Source organism: Eurosta solidaginis, chromosome 2 (assembly GCF_040869045.1).
Source record: "Eurosta solidaginis isolate ZX-2024a chromosome 2, ASM4086904v1, whole genome shotgun sequence".
In the NCBI taxonomy this organism is placed as follows: domain Eukaryota; kingdom Metazoa; phylum Arthropoda; class Insecta; order Diptera; family Tephritidae; genus Eurosta; species Eurosta solidaginis.
Genome location: NC_090320.1, coordinates 68,300,379 through 68,321,000, shown reverse-complemented (window position 1 = coordinate 68,321,000; position 20,622 = coordinate 68,300,379).

The following is a 20,622-nucleotide window of genomic DNA, read 5'->3' as shown; positions in this document are numbered from 1 at the left end:
TAGGACATGTTTTGCACCAGCCTCATGTTCGGTGTGGGGTTCTTGGTTTCTTTGTGCTAATAAACTTACTGCGTGCATAATGTCTGGCCGCGTTGAAATGGCCAAGTACATTAAAGATCCAATTAACGATTGATAGCTTGTTGCGTCTATTTTAGTGCACTTGTCATTTCTGCAGCTTACTTGAAAACCAGGATCTAGAGGTGTGCTTACCGGACGACATGATGTCACACCATACATACTCAATAACTCGTTTATATAGTTCTTCTGACACACAGAAATCGCACTTGTCTTACCCTGACGTTCTATTTCGAAGCCAAGAAAAAATGTCATTGCCCCGCTATCGTGTAGTTGAAATTTAGACGATAATGATTTTTTAATGCTCGCAATCTCTTTCTCGCTTGGACATGCTAAGATAAGATCGTCGACATAAACGGCAATGTAACTATAACTGCCATTGTATTGTTTGACATACAAACACGGTTCGCTTTTGCATGGGCTGAAACCCATATCATTCAATGCTACATCAAGAGTACTATTCCAGTGTCGCCCAGACTGCTTTAAGTCGTAAATGGCTTTATTTAGCTTTAAAACTTTATTAGGATTTTTATTGTCTACAAATTCTTCTGGTTGTTTAAGGTAAATTTCTTCCGTAAGCTTACTATTGAGATATGCATTGGAAATATCGATCTGATGTAAGTGAAGCTCTTTCTCAACGGCAATAGCAAGTAGCATACGAATTGTTTCATATCGTATTACAGGCGAAAAAGTTTCCCAGTAATTTAAACCCAGCTGCTGACTGCAGCCTTTTGCTACAAGTCTCGACTTGAACTTTTGAATATTGCCATCTGAATCACGTTTTATTCGAAAAACACACTTCGATCCAATCGCTTTTTGACCATCAGGCAGATCTACTGCTGACCAAGTGTTGTTAGCAAGAAGCGCCGAATATTCTTCTTCCATTGATTTCTTCCACTCAAAGGAGTATTCGCTTGACAATGCTTCTTTGACCGATCGAGGCGTGTCTACATCTTCACCATATTGTAGATAATTTAGCATCTGATACTCTTTTTTGGGACGCCCTACTTGACCAGTGTGAATAATTTTTGGCCTACCTCGACCGCGACGTGATTCGTTTCCATTTCTATGAGACTCACCAATTATTTGCATTTCATCCGAAACGATTCCATTCTCTGCAACATTGCCTACATTTGCCTCTTCTACCTCTGTTTCGTCTTCGGTGCAACTTTCAAACTCTTCATCTTCTTTCCGCTCTTCTTCAACATGTTTACGATCGTCGATTTTTACAAAAATTGTAGCAATGTCATTTTCATCTCTGTTTTTGGTGTCACCTTCGGGCACAGCTAAGTTGACTTCATCTTCTAAAAATTTTACGTCACGTCTTACACAAATTTGCCTCGTTTCCTTATCATACAAGCGATAAGCTTTTGCAACCCCAGAATATCCGACGAACAAATACTCTTTGCCCTTTGCGCTGAATTTACCACGCTGCGTTTTATTTAACGCGAATGCGCGCGAACCAAAAACCCTGAAATGTTTTACCGACGGCTTTTTGTTGTACCAAATCTCATAAGGAGTGCAATCTCTAAGTAATTTTGTAGGTGCGCGATTACGTAAATATACAGCTGTGTGTATAGCTTCACCCCACAATTCTTGTTCTATATTTGCATGCACCAGCAAACTTCTAGCCATTTCTACAATTGTGCGGTTAACTCTCTCTCTGCCACTCCATTTTGCTGGGGAGTATATGGCACAGTTAACTGCCTTTTAATTCCGCACTCATTTAAAAAATCGGTAAATTTATTGTTTATGTACTCCGTACCATTGTCACTTCGGAGCTTTTTAATTTTCTTCTGAGTTTGACATTCGACCATATTTTTGAATAATTGAAACTTTTCAAATACTTCGCTCTTTTCTTTAATACAATAAACAAAAATCATTCTCGAGAAATCGTCAATAAATGTGAGAAAGTATCGTGCACCACCTACTGATTTTACGTTTATGGGTCCACATACATCTGTATGCACAAGCTCTAATATTTCTTTTGACTCAATTTCAAATTTTTTTGGAAAAGGCATTGCACTTAATTTTGCTTTGTTGCATGTGTCACAATTTGTTTTTGTTTTCACATCTTTTGTGTCCATACCTCGCACTAAACCTTTGTCGGCAATTTTCTTTAAACTTTCGAAGTTTATATGACCATATCGATTATGCCACTTTAAATTATTTAAATAAATTTTTGAACCTTGTACTTGTGCATTGAACATAAACAAATCATTTTGTAATCTAGCTCTAAGCAATGTTAACCCTATGGAATTTTTTACTTCCACAACATAGTTTTTGAATACCACTGTATGTTTATGCTGCAGAGCTTTGTTAACAGAATAAAAGTTCATTTTCAGTGAAGGCACAAACAATACATCACGTAGCTCTATTTCACATTCATTTGTTTTTATTTTGACCGTACCTATACCTTGTGAGTAAGTGAAATTATCTGCTGCTAACATAACTTTTACTCGTTTTTCGATGAATGACACGAACATATTCTTGTCGCAACACATATGTGTCGTTGCACCACTGTCGACACACCAATTGTGTTTACTTCGTTCATCCCCCACAGCAGCAGCATATACAGCGTAAGAAAGCTCGTTAATTTTAGAACTTTGTTTATCTTCACGATCATATTGTTGTTTGCCCTTTCTTTTGCATTGTGAAGCCGTATGGCCACGCATGCCACAACTAAAGCATTTACCCTTGAACTCATTTGACTTTACATGACTTTTTGTTTTTGTATTTATTTTATTACCATTATGCGCTGATTATCTTACACTTGTATAAACAGCTTGCGCAGGAGCTTTTTGATCTGCTTGTTGTTCCCTTCTAGCACCCTCTTCTTACAGCTTTACTTTTAAAGTACTGAAACTCGGCAATTCATCACGAGTCTCGATAGCTACCACGAAGTTTTCGTACTCGGACGGCAAACTAGATAATAGTATTATGACTTTTAGCTCTTCGTTTAACTCGATGTTCACTTCGGCTAATTTATCTACGACTTCGACAAACGAATTTAGATAAGTTGACATGCTTTGACCAGCAGACATACTGCAACCAAGCAACTTTTTATAAAGCGAGACTTTTTGTAAAGGTCCCCTCGGCACATGAACATCTCGAAGCCTCTTCCATGCTTCCACTGAAGTTTTACAAGCCTTAATATTGCTGAGTTGCGTCGGTTTTACGCATAAAATAATATTAGCTAGCGCTTTTTGATCATCTTGATCCCACTTTTCTGCATTTTCATCACTGCGCTTACAATCTTCATTAACGATGCGCCATTGGTCCATATTAACCAATATGCTGCGCATTTGCATGCACCACACATCATAGTTATTATCGCTCAGTTTTTCGATTTGCAAACTCGAATTCATTTTTAAAATTTTATTTTGTAAAACCCGATTAATTATTAAATTTTAAATAACTTCACACGCGATCTGGGCCCATAACCTTTGTTGGTAGGAATTTGGAAGGGGATTTGTATACTTGCGTGAATGTCCGGTACAATAAAAGAAAAGCACTTCTTAGTTCAACGATTTAATGAGGACTAAAAGATAAAATTCATGTGTACATATAGTTAACTCATCAATATATGTAATATGTCTTATTCATTCTAATTATTAGAAATATGTTCTCAATAGGAAATATTGAACTTAAAACTCCAAGTTATTATTTCAACAATATATATATGATGGTATATATAGTATATATATATATTTTTTTTACGATTTCGGCCCCATTTTAACAGCTAGAAGCTTCAAATTTCACTGATTGCTTACGTATATAGCATATATTGATGTCTGAAAAAATCATAGAGATCGGTTGTATATATAGTATATATCTCATACAACCGATTGTTCAGATAAGAAACTTTTCGCAATTTCTACACCATTTTAACAGTTATAAGCTTCAAATTTCACCGATTGCTTACGTATATAGTATGTATTGTTGTGTCAACAAATCATAGAAATCGGTGATATATATAACTTATATATGATGGAATATATAGTATATATATATTTTTTTTACGATTTCGGCCCCATTTTAACAGCTAGAAGCTTCAAATTTCACCAAATGCTTACGTGTATAGCATATATTGATGTCTGAAAAAATCATTGAGATCGGTGGTATACATAGTATATATCTCATACAACCGATTGTTCAGATAAGAAACTTTGCGCAATTTCTGCCCCGTTTTAACAGCTAGAAGCTTCAAATTTCACCGATTGCTTACGTATATAGCATATATTGATGTCTGAAAAAATCATAGAGATCGGTTGTATATATAGTATATATCTCATACAACCGATTGTTCAGATGAGAAACTTTTCGCAATTTCTACCCCATTTTAACAGCTATAAGCTTCAAATTTGGCCGATTGCTTACGTATATAGCATATATTGTTGTCTGAAAAAATCATAGAGATCGGTTGTATATATAGTATATATCTCATACAACCGATTGTTCAGATAAGAAACTTTTCGCAATTTCTACCCCATTTTAACAGCTATAAGCTTCAAATTTGACCGATTGCTTACGTATATAGCATATATTGTTGTCTGAAAAAATCATAGAGATCGGTTGTATATATAGTATATATCTCATACAACCGATTGTTCAGATAAGAAACTTTTCGCAATTTCTACCCCATTTTAACAGCTATAAGCTTCAAATTTCACCGATTGCTTACGTATATAGCATATATTGATGTCTGAAAAAATCATAGAGATCGGTTGTATATATAGTATATATCTCATACAACCGATTGTTCAGATAAGAAACTTTTCGCAATTTCTACCCCATTTTAACAGCTATAAGCTTCAAATTTCACCGATTGACCCAGATGAAGCGGCTTTGGGAGTGTTCGAGAGAAAAGTTCTTCGAAAGACTTATGGACCTCTACGCGTTGGCGATGGCGAGTACCGAAGAAGATTTAATGATGAGCTGTACGAGCTATACGCAGACATCAACATAGTCCAGCGAATTAAAGCGCAGCGGCTGCGCTGGCTAGGCCATGTTATGCGAATGAAAGATGATGCTCCGGCCAAGAAAGTGTTTCTATCGGAACCCGCCTATGGAAGCAGAGGTAGAGGGCGGCCCCCACTCCGTTGGAAGGACCAGGTGGAAAACGATTTAAACTCCCTTGGTGTGACCAATTGGCGACGGTTGGCGGAGCGAAGGAGCGACTGGCGCGCCTTGTTGGACGGCCATAACCGTTTAGACGGTTAAGCGCCAATTAAGTAAGTAAGTAAGAGGCTTCAAATTTCAACGAATGCTTACGTATATAGCATATATTGTTGTCTAAAAAAGTCATAAAGATCGGTGGTATATATAGTATATATATGGTGGTATATATAGTATATATATATAGTAAATATATATATATTTTGGAAAATTTTAGCCCCATTTTAACAGCTATAAGCTTCAAATTTCACTGATTGCTTACGTATATAGCATATATTGTTGTCTGAAAAAATCATAGAGATCGGTTGTATATATAGTATATATCTCATACAACCGATTGTTCAGATAAGAAACTTTTCGCAATTTCTACCCCATTTTAACAGCTATAAGCTTCAAATTTCACCGATTGCTTACGTATATAGCATATATTGTTGTCTAAAAAAATCATAAAGATCGGTGGTATATATAGTATATATATGTTGGTATACATAGTATATATATATTGTATATATATATATATTTTCGCAAATTTTAGCCCCATTTTAACAGCTAGAAGCTTCAAATTTCACCGAATACTTACGTATATAGCATGTATTGTTGTCTGAAAAAATCATAGAGATCGGTTGTATATATAGTATATATCTCATACAACCGATTGTTCAGATAAGAAACTTTTCGCAATTTCTACCCCATTTTAACAGCTATAAGCTTCAAATTTCACCGATTGCTTACGTATATAGTATGTATTGTTGTGTCAACAAATCATAGAAATCGGTGATATATTTAACTTATATATGATGGTATATATAGTATATATATATTTTTTTTACGATTTCGGCCCCATTTTAACAGCTAGAAGCTTCAAATTTCACCAAATGCTTACGTGTATAGCATATATTGATGTCTGAAAAAATCATTGAGATCGGTGGTATACATAGTATATATCTCATACAACCGATTGTTCAGATAAGAAACTTTTCGCAATTTCTACCCCATTTTAACAGCTATAAGCTTAAAATTTCACTGATTGCTTACGTATATAGCATATATTGTTGTCTGAAAAAATCATAGAGATCGGTTGTATATATAGTATATATCTCATACAACCGATTGTTCAGATAAGAAACTTTTCGCAATTTCTACCCCATTTTAACAGCTATAAGCTTCAAATTTCACCGATTGCTTACATATAAAGTATGTATTGTTGTGTTAAAAAATCATAGAGATCGGTGATATATATAATATATATATGATGGTATATATAGTATATATATATAGTATATATATATATATTTTTTTACGATTTCGGCCCCATTTTAACAGCTAGAAGCTTCAAATTTCACTGATTGCTTACGTATATAGCATATATTGATGTCTGAAAAAATCATAGAGATCGGTTGTATATATAGTATATATCTCATACAACCGATTGTTCAGATAAGAAACTTTTCGCAATTTCTACCCCTTTTTAACAGTTATAAGCTTCAAATTTCACCGATTGCTTACGTATATAGTATGTATCGTTGTGTCAACAAATCATAGAAATCGGTGATATATATAACTTATATATGATGGTATATATAGTATATATATATTTTTTTTACGATTTCGGCCCCATTTTAACAGCTAGAAGCTTCAAATTTCACCAAATGCTTACGTGTATAGCATATATTGATGTCTGAAAAAATCATTGAGATCGGTGGTATACATAGTATATATCTCATACAACCGATTGTTCAGATAAGAAACTTTGCGAAATTTCTGCCCCGTTTTAACAGCTAGAAGCTTCAAATTTCACTGATTGCTTACGTATATAGCATATATTGATGTCTGAAAAAATCATAGAGATCGTTTGTATATATAATATATATCTCATACAACCGATTGTTCAGATAAGAAACTTTTCGCAATTTCTACCCCATTTTAACAGCTATAAGCTTCAAATTTGACCGATTGCTTACGTATATAGCATATATTGTTGTCTGAAAAAATCATAGAGATCGGTTGTATATATAGTATATATCTCATACAACCGATTTTTCAGATAAGAAACTTTTCGCAATTTCTACCCCATTTTAACAGCTATAAGCTTCAAATTTCACCGATTGCTTACGTATATAGCATATATTGTTGTATGAAAAAATCATAGAGATCGGCTGTATATATAGTATATATCTCATACAACCGATTGTTCAGATAAGAAACTTTTCGCAATTTCTACCCCATTTTAACAGCTATAAGCTTCAAATTTCACCAATTGCTTACGTGTATAGCATATATTGATGTCTGAAAAAATCATAGAGATCGGTTGTATATATAGTATATATCTCATACAACCGATTGTTCAGATAAGAAACTTTTCGCAATTTCTACCCCATCTTAACAGCTATAAGCTTCAAATTTCACCGATTGCTTACGTATATAGCATATATTGTTGTCTGAAAAAATCATAGAGATCGGTTGTATATATAGTATATATCTCATACAACCGATTGTTCAGATAAGAAACTTTTCGCAATTTCTACCCCATTTTAACAGCTATAAGCTTCAAATTTCACCGATTGCTTACGCATATAGCATATATTGTTGTCTGAAAAAATCATAGAGATCGGTTATATATATAGTAAATATCTCATACAACCAATTGTTCAGATAAGAAACTTTTCGCAATTTCTACCGCATTTTAACAGCTATAAGCTTCAAATTTCACCGATTGCTTACGCATATAGCATATATTGTTGTCTAAAAAAATCATAGAGATCGGTTGTATATATAGAATATATCTCATACAACCGATTGTTCAGATAAGAAACTTTTCGCAATTTCTACCCCATTTTAACAGCTATAAGCTTTAAATTTCACCGATTGCTTACGTATATAGCATATATTGTTGTCTGAAAAAATCATAGAGATCGGTTGTATATATAGTATATATCTCATACAACCGATTTTTCAGATAAGAAACTTTTCGCAATTTCTACCCCATTTTAACAGCTATAAGCTTCAAATTTCACCGATTGCTTACGTATATAGCATATATTGTTGTCTGAAAAAATCATAGAGATCGGTTGTATATATAGTATATATCTCATACAACCGATTGTTCAGATAAGAAACTTTTCGCAATTTCTACCCCATTTTAACAGCTATAAGCTTCAAATTTCACCGATTGCTTACGTATATAGCACATATTGATGTCTGAAAAAATCATAGAGATCGGTTGTATATATAGTATATATCTCATACAACCGATTGTTCAGATAAGAAACTTTTCGCAATTTCTACCCCATTTTAACAGCTATAAGCTTCAAATTTCACCGCTTGCTTACGTATATAGCATATATTGTTGTCTGAAAAAATCATAGAGATCGGTTGTATATATAGTATATATCTCATATAACCGATTGTTCAGATAAGAAACTTTTCGCAATTTCTACCCCATTTTAACAGCTATAAGCTTCAAATTTCACAGATTGCTTACGTATATAGCATATATTGTTGTCTGAAAAAATCATAGAGATCGGTTGTATATATAGTATATATCTCATACAACCGATTTTTCAGATAAGAAACTTTTCGCAATTTCTACCCCACTTTAACAGCTATAAGCTTCAAATTTCACCGATTGCTTACGTATATAGCATATATTGTTGTCTGAAAAAATCATAGAGATCGGTTGTATATATAGTATATATATCATACAACCGATTGTTCATATAAGAAACTTTTCGCAATTTCTACCCCATTTTAACAGCTATAAGCTTCAAATTTCACCGATTGCTTACGTATATAGCATATATTGTTGTCTGAAAAAATCATAGAGATCGGTTGTATATATAGTATATATCTCATACAACCGATTGTTCAGATAAGAAACTTTTCGCAACTTCTACCCCATTTTAACAGCTATAAGCTTGAAATTTCACCGATTGCTTACGTATATAGCATATATTGTTGTCTGAAAAAATCATAGAGATCGGTTGTATATATAGTATATATCTCATACAACCGATTGTTCAGATAAGAAACTTCGCAATTTCTACCCCATTTTAACAGCTATAAGCTTCAAATTTCACCGATTGCTTACGTATATAGCATATATTGTTGTCTGAAAAAATCATAGAGATCGGTTATATATATAGTATATATCTCATACAACCGATTGTTCAGATAAGAAACTTTTCGCAATTTCTACCCCATTTTAACAGCTATAAGCTTCAAATTTCACCGATTGCTGACGTATATAGCATATATTGTTGTCTGAAAAAATCATAGAGATCGGTTGTATATATAGTATATATCTCATACCATTTTAACAGCTATAAGCTTCAAATTTCACCGATTGCTTACGTATATAGCATATATTGTTGTCTGAAAAAATCATAGAGATCGGTTATATATATACTATATATCTCATACAACCGATTGTTGAGATAAGAATCTTTTCGCAATTTCTACCCCATATTAACAGCTATAGCCTTCAAATTTCACCGATTGCTTACATATATAGCATATATTGTTGTCTGAAAAAATCATAGAGATCGGTTGTATATATAGTATATATCTCATACAACCGATTGTTCAGATAAGAAACTTTTCGCAATTTCTACCCCATTTTAACAGCTATAAGCTTCAAATTTCACCGATTGCTTACGTATATAGCATATATTGTTGTCTGAAAAAATCATAGAGATCGGTTGTATATATAGTATATATATCATACAACCGATTGTTCATATAAGAAACTTTTCGCAATTTCTACCCCATTTTAACAGCTATAAGCTTCAAATTTCACCGATTGCTTACATATATAGCATATATTGTTGTCTGAAAAAATCATAGAGATCGGTTGTATATATAGTATATATCTCATACAACCGATTGTTCAGATAAGAAACTTTTCGCAATTTCTACCCCATTTTAACAGCTATAAGCTTCAAATTTCACTGATTGCTTACGTATATAGCATATATTGATGTCTGAAAAAATCATAGAGATCGGTTGTATATATAGTATATATCTCATACAACCGATTGTTCAGATAAGAAACTTTTCGCAATTTCTACCCCATTTTAACAGTTATAAGCTTCAAATTTCACCGATTGCTTACATATATAGTATGTATTGTTGTGTCAAAAAATCATAGAGATCGGTGATATATATAACATATATATGATGGTATATATAGTATATATATATAGTATATATATATTTTTTTTACGATTTCGACCCCATTTTAACAGCTAGAAGATTCAAATTTCACCAAATGTTAACGTGTATAGCATATATTGATGTCTGAAAAAATCATTGAGATCGGTGGTATACATAGTATATCTCATACAACCGATTGTTCAGATAAGAAACTTTGCGCAATTTCTGCCCTGTTTTAACAGCTAGAAGCTTCAAATTTCACTGATTGCTTACGTATATAGCATATATTGATGTCTGAAAAAATCATAGAGATCGGTTGTATATATAGTATATATCTCATACAACCGATTGTTCAGATAAGAAACTTTTCGCAATTTCTACCCCATTTTAACAGTTATAAGCTTCAAATTTCACCGATTGCTTACATATATAGTATGTATTGTTGTGTCAAAAAATCATAGAGATCGGTGATATATATAACATATATATGATGGTATATATAGTATATATATATAGTATATATATTTTTTTTTTTACGATTTCGACCCCATTTTAACAGCTAGAAGCTTCAAATTTCACCAAATGCTTACGTGTATAGCATATATTGATGTCTTAAAAAATCATTGAGATCGGTGGTATATATAGTATATATCTCATACAACCGATTGTTCAGATAAGAAACTTTGCGCAATTTCTGCCCCGTTTTAACAGCTAGAAGCTTCAAATTTCACTGATTGCTTACGTATATAGCATATATTGATGTCTGAAAAAATCATAGAGATCGGTTGTATATATAGTATATATCTCAAACAACCGATTATTCAGATAAGAAACTTTTCGCAATTTCTACCCCATTTTAACAACTATAAGCTTCAAATTTCACTGATTGCTTACGTATATAGCATATATTGATGTCTGAAAAAATCATAGAGATCGGTTGTATATATAGTATATATCTCATACAACCGATTGTTCAGATAAGAAACTTTTCGCAATTTCTACCGCATTTTAACAGTTATAAGCTTCAAATTTCACCGATTGCTTACATATATAGTATGTATTGTTTCGTCAAAAATCATAGAGATCGGTGATATATATAACATATATATGATGGTATATATAGTATATATATATAGTATATATATATTTTTTTACGATTTCGGCCCCATTTTAACAGCTAGAAGCTTCAAATTTCATCAAATGCTTAAGTGTATAGCATATATTGATGTCTGAAAAAATCATTGAGATCGGTGGTATACATAGTATATATCTCATACAACCGATTGTTCAGATAAGAAACTTTGCGCAATTTCTGCCCCGTTTTAACAGCTATAAGTTTCAAATTTCACCGATTGCTTACGTATATAGCATATATTGTTGTCTGAAAAAATCATAGAGATCGGTGGTATATATATTATATACTTCGTATAAACTGTCATTTTGACCCCTTTTTTACGGCTAGAAGCTTCAAAATTCATCAAATTTCATCAAATAGTTACGTTTACGTCATATATTTTTGAAATACGTGATTCGTAGTCACAGTTTTTACATACAGACCACAAAAAACGTGAAGCTTTGCATCCTCACACAGATTACCTACCTATTTTTTATTTTATAGTTATCTTAAAAATCGTTTAGATACGTTCAAATTTCACCAAATGTTTACTTGTATAGCATATATTGTTGTCTGAGAAAATCATAGATACCGGTGGCATATATAGTATATATCCCATACTACCGATTGTTCAGATAAGAAACTTTTCGCAATTTCTACCCCATTTTAACAGCTATAAGCTTCAAATTTCACTGATTGCTTACGTATATAGCATATATTGATGTCTGAAAAAATCATAGAGATCGGTTGTATATATAGTATATATCTCATACAACCGATTGTTCAGAAAAGAAACTTTGCGCAATTTCTGCCCCTTTTTAACAGCTAGACGCTTCAAATTTCACCATATGCTTACGTATATAGCATATATTGTTGTCTGAAAAAATCATAGAGATCGGTGGTATATATATTATATACCCCATATAAACTCTAATTTTTGCCCCCTTTTTACGGCTAGAAGCTTCAAAATTCATCAAATTTCATCAAATAGTTACGTTTACGTCATATATTTTTGAAATACGTGATTCGTAGTCACAGTTTTTACATACAGACCACAAAAAACGTGAAGCTTTTCATACTCACACAAAGTACCTACCTGTTTTTTATTTTATATTTATCTTAAAAATCGTTAAGTTCACTATATATTTCTTATCTTATACATCCGATTATTCGAAGATTACGAACGGGATAAGATTATTGTTCAGCCCCATTCATGAATGGTATGAAGTCGTCGGCACAGCCGAAGACAGTCCCGTTCTTACTTGTTTTAAATTAACGTAAACAAAGGGATATATCACAATGAAGCTTAAATTTTATATCTCATTATTATTATTATTATTTGTTTTCAAAACTACTTACGGAGCACCATTTGGGAAAACCTAGATAGTAATGCGCTTGCGATAAACCAAAACTCGAAAAGTATTCAATTTAATTTAACATTACCCAATAGTAATGATATTTTACCAATCAATATTTCATTATTATTACTAAAACAAAGTAAGCCTCTTTTAACTAATGACGAAGAAGAAATTGAAGTGTTGTCAACGATACCATTATTTTACCATCCACAGCAATCGCTCCATCGTCTAAAGATGATTTTTCAACGGAAGGGAAGCCTATGAGAACTTTTACTATAGATGAAGCTATAGAGGCATTTCGTAGAGAGATCATTGAAAAGGAATCTGATATTGGAGGAATCATTGAGGCAAAACAAGCATTTTATCGACATTTTAAATTGGAATATGATAATTTTGATCGCGGCCACCGTGGTGTGTTGGTAGCGTGCTCCGCCTATCACACCGTATGCCCTGGGTTTGCACCCCGGGCAAAGTAACATCACAATTTTAGAAATAAGGTTATTGAATTAGAAGAAAATTTGTCTAAGCGGGGTCGCCCCTCGGCAGTGTTTGGCAAGCGCTCCGGGTGTATTTCTGCCATGAAAAGCTCTCAGTGAAAACTCATCTGTCTTGTAGATGCCGTTCGGAGTCGGCCCGTCCGGCCAATTTGTAGGGAAAATCAAGAGGAGCACGACGCAAATTGGAAGAGAAGCTCGGCCTTAGATCTCTTCGGAGGTTATCGTGCCTTACATTTATTTATTTTTATTTATTTAATTTTGATCTACCAATTCGTTGTACTTATGATAGTAGATACGTGGAAAAATGTTGAGTATCAAGTGCTTTGAATATCGTGAAATTGAAACTGAACGAATTCTTAGTAATAGTGATATTGAAAATATTATAGCCCAGGATACTTCATTTAACCCAGATAACCCTAAAGTTACTCAGGCGAAAACTTTTGATTTTTTTTGGAAATGTCTGTTTAAAACCGCTATAGAAAGAGACTCTGATACTTTTTTTAAAACAAAATTTTTTTTTATTATTTTAGAGGTGTACTATATATAGTACATGTGGAATATGAGGGATAAAAACGTATTTTTATTTAATGGAATGGAAGTTTACAAAACACTTTGTATGTACTCCAATATTGCATTTTACACATCTTGTAGTGGTTTTTTGATGGCAATGTCCACATCGGGTTTTTTTTCCTGTGGCTCTACAAAATGATCCATACGATCATAGCGAATCTCGGCTTATTTAGGGCAACTTGGATGGCCTTTTGGTAGGTTGATTGCTTTCGATGGGCAGTCAGCAGCATGGTAGCCACTTCACGCCTAAAGCTCAGTTGGTCAAAACTTCCACCCCGTTCGCGATGTATGATCCAAGCGTTTTGGAGCGCCATATCAGTGCAGTGGGCTAGCAAAGGCAGGTACCATTTGCCCCTCATTGAAGTTCTATACAAGCTTATATTTTGGTCAGAACGTTCCACTCCTCCCATGTTAGAGTAGAGTTATACATGTAAATCAAATGCGGTTGTTCTACATATATAACGGTATATTATGGTCCGACTCATCCGATGAGCTTTCAGGCCCGGCTGCACTAAAATTTTGTTTCTGCTGGCGCTTGCAGTTGGCCACATGGAAAATTATTTACGCCAAAAGCTTCCTCAGGACCAGAATCTTCGTCGTTTGCATTAACTGGAGGAAACAACACCACTTCATCGATGTCACCAGTGTTTCCTTCACCATCTTCCAACAAAACAACAACCTCATGAAGCCAGAGACCGCTGCAAAAAAAATAGATCTTGTAGACACCTATCTTCCTAATGTATTATATGTAGTACACTAATATTTGCTCATTTTTACTACTAATTAATTTTCAATGTATTTAACTATAATTTTACACATTTAAAAACTCGTTTATTTCTCTATAATTTTTTAATAAAAAAAATATATTTGTTAAATTTTATCATATAAATTTTAACTCACTTTTGAAATCGTATGTTATACTTTTGCATTTTTCAAAATTAGTAATTTTCTGAGTAAGACAACGAGCACTTCCCTCACTGAGGGACTGTAAACACTTACTAACGGTGTTGCGCAATTCCCGCTGCATGCAAAAATACATCCCCGTTATTTCCTGGCCATCGGGCTCGTGCGTGAATCGACATGAAATTGGTGTACTACATATAGTACATCAGGGTTATCTGGGTTAAAAGACCACATATAGAAATAATTGATGGGAAAAACTATAGACAAACATATAATATGATCATTTTATAATGTGACTCACACGTATGTATATAGATAAAAATAAAAAAAACCGATATGAAATTAGCTAATTTAATAAAAATTTTACTTATTTACCTGTTTCACTTAAGTTATGGAACAAGTTATCCCTATAATCAATTTATGAATCAAGAACGAAATATAAACAGCTTTAAAAATTTTGAAAATAGTAAACAGACTAGTTTTGAATACAATATTCCAAACACTTCATTACGTTTAAAAATAAATGTAACAATTCAATTGTTAGATCAGAGTTTTCCTGAGCTCCACCTCTCATTATTAAAAACAACATCAACAACAACAACAACGCAGAGCCCTGGAGATCTTTTATACCAACGATCCGCGATCAAAGGAGTGAGTCACATGGTGTGAAAAAAAGTGAATACACCATTCTAGAGGCTATTGACAATTTTAAAGAATTACTAGTTGAAAAGGAAAAGAGAATAGGAGGCATTCTTGAAAGCCCAGAGGCTATGCTCTTATTACAGCAATTATATACAGCGTACATTAAATATCTATTGCTTTGAATTTCCGGAAGACAATACAGATACATTACATAAACGAGAAGCATTATATGAGCACACTTCGTATGATATAAATCCAACAATAATTCATGTTGATCGTTATTATCAAACATTGCATATGAAGGTTCAGTAATCGCAAACATGACATCGTCATCGTCAGCAGCAGTAGACATATTTAATTTTCTGAAACAATTTAAACATATTTTACCTGAAGAGCAGAGGAAAAGACTTTTCGAAATTTATTCAAAAATCGAATATAGAGATAAATTAAGTAAAATAAAAAATCAATTCGGTAAACACTATGAAAAATGTGTTTGGTCGATTTCTAATAGCACAGATGGCCCAGACACTTGCAATTGCTCACACCTAGAGCGTTTGGATGAGGAAGCCTACAAAATTATGAACACTTACACAAAATATTTATAAAGCAGCTCTAAGCAATATGGATGATAAGCGAATTGTACGAGAAAATCATATTGATACTTATGCTTATGGTCATTTCGAAACCTTATAGTAATACTTTACTGTAATACATTTAAGAAAAAATAATAAACAATTTATATTTTATATAATTTATTTTTATTAAATGAAAATTTTAAACATAATAGATCACATATTACTGTGTTGTATTTTTCTTTCTGCTCATAATTGTAATGTATTTGTGACTTCAGATAATCATTTCAATGCGTTGCTGTAAATTTCCAAAACTATCAAAATATTCTTTTTAGTTTTTCTTAATACTTTCATGATCTTATCAAGATTTGCTAATACAGTCATATGATTATTTGACGTGATTTTAAACGAGCGATCGAAAAAATCTGTTATCTATCAGTGGTGTATCTGATAAGAACCTGATAAGTCTGTTACCTATCAGTTGTGTATCTGATAAGAATCTGGTCTGATATTAAGTTTTACTTATTTTGAACTGTTATGTATTAAACTTGACTCGGGGTTTGCTAACAAGGTCACTGGAACCTTTAATAATGTTACCGGTAATTTCCTTGTACATATTTGTTGTGAAGAACTCTTCTAATTGAAAAAATCTGTTATCTAACAGCTGTGTATCTGATAAGAATCTGCTAAATCTGTTACCTATCAGTTGTGTATCTGATAAGAATCTGCTCTGATATCAATTTTACTTATTTTGAACTGTTATATATTAAACTTGTCTCGGGGTTTGCTAACAAGGTCACTGTAACCTTTAATAATGTTACCGGTAATTTCCTTGTACATATTTGTTGTGAAGATCTCTTCTAATTATGAATCGATTTTGTTTTTTGCAGATGGTAGGTTTTTATGTGCATATTAATCCACAAGTTGATTAAGTATATACACATCGACACACATATATACAGCAAGATAATTTCGTTGCCTACACTTAGGCGCATCCGTTCTTTCGGTTTGTGTTATGACGGATCTATATCATTTAGGTGCATATGTATGACACCGCAAAACAACAAAACAATTTCGCTGCCTACATTTAGGCGCATCCGTTCAAAACCGCAAATATGTGCATGTGTGTATGTGTGTGTGTGTAGTAAAAGTTCTCATAGGCTTCCCTTCCGTTGAAAAATCATCTTTAGACGATAGTGCGATTGTTGTGGAAATAATGGTATCGTTGACAACACTTCAATTTCTTCTTCGTCATTAGTTAAAAGAGGCTCACTTTGTTTTAGTAATAATAATGAAATATTGATTGATAAAACATCATTACTATTGGGTAATGTTAAATTAAATTGAATACTTTTCGAGTTTTGGTTTATCGCAAGAGCATTACTATCTAGGTTTTCCCAAAATGGTGCTCCGTAAGTAGTTTTGAAAACAAATAATAATAATAATAATGAGATTTAAATTTAAGCTTCATTGTGATATATCCCTTTGTTTACGTCAATTTAAAATGAGGTTGATATTGGAAAACAATGTATTTATACACTTACTTTTCTTCTTCTTCTTCTTCTTATTCTTCTAATTCTCACCCTTTTAAAATAAAAAAAAAACACTAAAGTTAAGATTTCTAATTCTATTTTATTTCATTATAAATTTAAATTACTAGCTGATATGTATTTGAACAAAATATATGCTGATTTTAAAGCACAACGACTTTGTCGTTGGTTGATTTTCACATTACAATCGGTATGGAAATGATATTGACAACGCACAACATCTGAGTGTGAACTATATAATCTAAAGAGATTCATTCCATCACATCCTGTACTCTCCTCTTCAATGTTAAACACCGGCTTTTGGAGGAACTCTGCTATCCACACACTTTTTTCTTGCCCCTTAACATAAACTTTTATGTTCTTCAATGTTAACATCAAATAGTTTTTTACAGATTTAAAACTATAGCTTCCATATGACCCTAATAAATTATGGTGGTATAATATTAACCAATTAGCTTGTCGTTGATTATCCTTACTCAGATCCGAAAATTCAAATGGAGCTTTTATGTGGAAACAATGGAATTCTTTATTGTTAAGGAACACAGCTATATCCTTTACAATAAATCTATTATCGTATGCTTTAAAGCCTTGAACATCTACTGTCGCAAACATTATGAAAATTCATAGAGAAATATCTTTGTAATGGTAGGCTTTTTATAAGTTAAGCACAGACAGGTGAAGCATAGTCGGGTATAAAATAGAATGTTTATATTTCGCCCACACTTATATACTTTAGAAATATGGACCCTTTAAAAAAACCATTTTCCTTGCACCATTTTTCCCATACAAAATTGAGCTAGAACTGGTATTTCCATACTACTAGAGCTGACTAAAATACCCAAGTGATTCGAGGGTTGTGTAGCACAATCTTTTCAATGGGATACCAGCGCAGTATAAAGCTTCTCCAAACCAACTGTCAAACCTCACCTACCGGTGGCGAAACCTTTTTCTTCGGCAGCCGAGGTCCTGGCAACCCCCAAGCCCCTGATGCCCTAGAAGCTTCAATGTTATGACCACAGTCATTTCCGAGATGGTCGGGCTTAGACCTTAATAGTGCTTGTTACTGAAACGTACCGGATCTATATCCAGCAGATGGCGATCAACATCGCTTACACTGCCCAAAACCTTTGGGGAATGTTTTTATCGCTATAACAACAACAAAAATATAAACACGCTTCCGATCATACGTATACTTAATACTTTTTCCAGCTTTAAAGCCTGCAGCACTTTAAAGGACAAAAAATCTGCAAAGCCCTGAAATTTTTTTATATCGATATGTGTCATTGGCCGCCCAAAAGCTTTGCAAACAAACTTTGAAATTTTCATTGTCGTTCAATTGGAATTTATTACATGCAATTAATCACCGATTTGTTGGTGTTGAGAAATTTTACCAACACATACAGAGACATTTCAAAATAGCATAAAACAAAGTTAAAAAGTTATGCCTACAGTTGTAAACTGTAAACTAAATGGACAACAACAACTACATACCGATAAATAACAAAAACTAAAAATAACGAATGGTAAAATTATGCGTTGTTTTTTTCGTTTTTACCGTTTGATTTTAAAATTGATTGACAAACCATTAAATCGCTAACAACCTGGCAGGCAACAAGCCATTCCAACATTCAAACAACTAAACAACCAAAATATCCAACTTAACCAACGAAGTTGTAAGGCAAAACCGCTGGCAGCTGCCACAGTTGCGGTTGTGGTTGTGCGTCTGTCAAATGTTAAAAGTGGGTGGTGCGCTGTTTAGTGGAAGTAAATGCTATTTAGTGCTTAAATTCTACTTATTTAGGCGAATGAGTTGTGGCCCAAGTATTTAAATTTATTTTTGTCAATTAGATCGTAATATCACAGGCCAACTCTTTCTCTTATTTTGTGTTGGCAAAAAGTTTTAATTTCAGTGAATGAATGTGAATCTGAGAATGCGGGAGTGGGTAGTGAAAACTGTAGGTTTTTAATGAAGAGCAATTAAAATTAAATTAATATTTAACCATTTCAATAGCTATAAAGTATGTGTTCATTGGTACTTTGAGTTATCATAATTATTGTAGGTGGAATACTACTGTAAAACGAACTCAAATTAGAAAGTCACCCAGCGATTTAGGCGCGAAAAAATCCATAGACATAGGCACCATATGCAGAGCCTTTATCTGAGAGGTTTCAAGGCCACCGAATACAAATTTTAAACCTATTTAAATCTGTTGGTTCATTCTTTCTTAAATCAGCGGTGTCAAATGATATGGAAGTCACTGAGTGGGAATCAAAGATCGTGGTTGACTGTGTCAAAACAGGCCAAGCTACACAAGCACCGTCCTATGATGAGTGTTAAAGGAGTTCAGAACGGTGGCAGTGATATTCACTTTCATGCTGAGGGCTGGATAACCGAAGAATTGGGGAACCATAACGGCTTTAAACGTTTTCGTTACTGACTAAAGGGATAATATCGGCAGATACTGGTTGGGTTATCGGTCTTTGGTAATGGGTTTTTCCTTGCCATTCTCCATTATTCTGGAATGGCAAAGTTTTTAATGACGATGCCCTCATGGCCAAGGTGTTTTGGCATCGGCATAGATTTTCCGTCTGGGACTATTGATATGGAAGGCTTCGCCTTTTCAATGGCTTCTTCAATCTCTGTTGACTTAACGCTGAGGTGCGACTGGTCATGCTTGTGTTTATGTGCCCATTGATTTGAAAGATATGTAGCATTGTCAACTGAAATATGGATTGCAAATTGGCTACAGAACGCACTAGCGCATTTCCTGGAGTCCGACAGACGAAATTCTAGTCGAATAAATTATTCAAACACTAACTAGTATGAATAGATCCTTCGCTGATGTTATCGTGTGAGTTAAAGCCAGTTCCCATAAATATAAAGCTAATTTGTTGTCTTTTATTCTGGATATTTATTTCCTAACCTTATAATATAGGATGGCGAACTTTAATTCCATCGTCATTGATTGTGGGCTTTGCTTCATCATCTTCTGTTCGCACGTCCTGGTTGTC